We start from the raw sequence: 3451 nt of genomic DNA, 5'->3' as shown, positions 1-3451 counted from the left end.
CTGCAAAAAAGGAGAAAAGAAAAAAAAGAAGAAGAATCAATGTATTCACTAATGGTTGACTGATAGAGAACTATCAAATTAGCTGACAGGAGATGCTTGGCTGTAGGAATTTTCTTTTCGGCTTGAACAGAATACCTTTTAAGGGCCGGGAGGGGCTTTTCTTCCCAGGGGCTGAAGATATCTGGGTGCAGTAACTCTGAGTTGCCCATGCCCTGGATGATAATGAGGTTGAATTTGGGCCTGACAATGGTGGTGACCTCTGCTGAAGTTCAGTCCCTCTTTCTATGTCAGAGAAGCTGGTTTTGTGAAGGGATGCCCTGGGTTTTACACCAGGGGTCCCCAACCCCTGGGTCAGGGACCAGTACTGGTCTGCGGCCTGTTAGGAACCAGGCTGAACAGGAGGTGAGTGGCTGGTGAGCCAGTGAAGCTTCATCTGTATTTATAGCCACTCCCCACTGCTTGCATTACCATCTGATCAGATCAACTGTGGCATTAGATTCTCAGAGAAGCTCAAATCCTATTGCACTTGAATCATCCCCAAACCATCCCCTCTACCCCTGGTTTGTGGGAAAACTGTCTTCCACAAAACCTGGTGCCTGATGCCAGAAAGGCTGGGGACCGATATTTTATACAATTTACTCCAAGGCCACAGGACCACTGGGTGAGGGACTCATCAATGCATTTAGAGACCTCATGTTCTGGAAACATCTTCATTGCACTCCTGTTATGACCACCCATCCAACTCCCCATTTTGGCTTCCTGCCAATGGAAGTAGGATTCCAAAGAGACACTTCTTTGTTTCCTCTCTCTTTTGGCTGCCTGTGCTCCATGGCACGTGGGATCTTAGTTTCCGGACTAGGGATTGAACCCATGCCCCCTGCAGTGGAAGAACAGAGTCTTAACCACTGGACCACCAAGGAAGTCCCAGGGATCTCTTTTAAGATCTGGAAGCAAGAGCAACACGTGGTAGCTACAGACCTCGGTCTATAAAGCACATACCTTAATTGCCACTGATATTCCTTAGTGCAAGACACTAGTTGACATGTCTAAAAATGGCAGGCCTTTGTATAGAAAAAATAAAAAAAGGACTGAAAGGAAATGTAGCCAAGTGGTAATGGTGTTTGTATTTGGGTGGTGAGTACTTTTTGCTTTCTATTTTTATGTATTTCTGTATTTTCTTAAATTGTATATTATTACATAAATATTAATAATTATTATTTTAAATAATGCTAAACTAAGAATTGAGTGAATTGGAAAAGGAAACATAATACTTCATTTACAATGTTATAAGAAAGAGAAAATATGGGAGAAAAAAAAACAATAGTAAGATTTATTTATCTTTTTCAGTCCCTTATACTATCCTAAGTCTTCCCAGGTGGTGTAGTGGTAAAGAATCTGCCTGCCAATGTAGGAGATGCGGGTTTGATCCCTGGGTGGGGAAGATCCCCTGAAGAAGGAAATGGCAACCCCCTCCAGTATTCTTGCTTGGAAAATTCCATGGACAGAGGAGCCTGGTGGGCTACAGTCCACGGGGTCACAAGGAGTCAGACAGGACTGAGCGACTGAACATGCACCATTATGTACTTCACACCAATTCTTTTATTTAATCCTTATTAACAAGTCTATGACAAAAATATCAATGTTACCATTTTCCAGAGAAGAAAACTGAGGCTTAGGGGGGGATGAATTTGCCCAAGATCACACAGCTAGTCAGTGGCAAAGTTGGTATTTAAAATGAGGTCCAGGGACTTTCCTGGTGGTCCAGTGGCTAAGACTGTACCCTCCCAATGCACAGGACCTGGGTTCAGTCCCTGGTCAGGGAACTAGATCCTGCATGCCACAACTAAAGATTTCACATGCCGCAATAAAGACCTAGCACAGCCAAATAAAGTTTTAAAAATTAAAAAAATAAAATAAGTTCCAGTTTCAAAGACCACATGCAGTGCATTGTGGGAAGAATAAGGACTGGCATCACGGTGCATCTTACATTGTAGCTCATTTTGCATTTATGAATCAAATCAGGGATAACAACATCTGTTCTTTTTTCCACCTATGTTAAAGGTTTTTGTGATGTTCAGATTAGATCATGCATGTAAAAACAGAGAAAATGCAAAGTTCTCCTCAAAAACACGTAATGATATGATAATATTTCCTATAACACTGGTGAGTTGAGAGTGGCTATAAACCCTATAATTTTCAAAGAAAAAAAATACTGAAATAGGATTAATACTAAAACAACACTGAATAAATTTGTTCTCAATCATTCAGAAGGTTTGAGGGCGTCTTGTTTTATCCTACTTGTCATTAAGATGACACATTTTCTTGTCTATAATATATTAGGTAAAAAGCAAAGATTATACATAATGTGCATATTATGATCCTAATTCTGCAAAAGGGTAAACTTGAGCAAAAGTTTGCCTGTATAAACTTGAAGAAAAATTGGAAAGACATACATTGAAATGAAAGTAATTATGCTTAGGTATTGAGATCATGGTGATTAAAGAAAAAAAATCTATGACTCACCACATTTTCCTAAAATTCCTGTAATGAATATGTACTATGTTTAGAGTCAGAAGAATGTGCACTATTTATCAGCTTCCATACACATATACACGGCTTCCCTGATGGCTCAGCCAGTAAAGAATCTACCTGCAATGAGACGCAGGTTTGAGTTCTGGGTTGGGGAGATCCTCTGGAGGAGGAAAATGGTAACCCACACCAGTATTCCGGCCTGAAAAATCCCACGGACAGAGGAGCCTGGTGGGCTATAGTCCAAAGGGTCAGTAGGGGTTGGACATGACTGAGTGACTCAGCACACACATATACAAAAATGTTACCTTCTTCCTTGGATAAGATTACAAAATAAATTCTGGGCTTTGCAGTAGTTTGAATTCTGGTGAAATAAACGTTTATTTGAAATGCATGTCCAGTCTTCAAACAAGGGACATAGCTACCCCACTTTCTTTACAGAAGTCAGCCTCAGTCTGCGGAGGGCTTCTACCACGTACAACTTGACGGTAAAACGTCAGAGGCCGAGATGCTGGAGACCACACCGGGCACTTGGAGAATGAGAAGAGACGCACACCTGAGACTGCCGCGACGTTGCCAGGATGACAGGTGCCTGGTCTGACTTCTAGAATGACCTGAGCACTTGCCCAGCGGCCTCAGAAGGGGGACCTGTACGTCCTGTCAGAGCACACATTCAGTAGCTTAGCAGAAAAGTGCCATCTTGCTCGAAAAAATGGGGCCCAGTTCAGATTTCAAGCAGTGCCACCAAGGAAGCTATTTTTAAGTATCTAATTGCATTTGTAGCATCTGGCATTTTGCACACTCCATTTTTATGACTTCAGCACAATACATGTGCCACAGGACAAACAAACAAAGGAGAGATTAAGAGCGGGATACTGGAGTCATGTCAAATAGTCCCAGTATCGAAATATTATAATGTGCC

At 41.8% G+C, this 3451-nt stretch overlaps 1 protein-coding gene across 6 annotated transcripts in view; it reads right to left on the bottom strand.

The window, feature by feature from the left end:
• Positions 1-3451, bottom strand: part of VTI1A (vesicle transport through interaction with t-SNAREs 1A) — a 385337-nt gene that overhangs the window by 31107 nt on the left and 350779 nt on the right. The gene's annotated exons all lie outside the window — the stretch shown is intronic.

The sequence above is a fragment of the Ovis aries genome, chromosome 22 (assembly GCF_016772045.2).
Source record: "Ovis aries strain OAR_USU_Benz2616 breed Rambouillet chromosome 22, ARS-UI_Ramb_v3.0, whole genome shotgun sequence".
NCBI lineage: Eukaryota > Metazoa > Chordata > Mammalia > Artiodactyla > Bovidae > Ovis > Ovis aries.
This window is presented reverse-complemented; position numbering and strand designations above follow the sequence as displayed.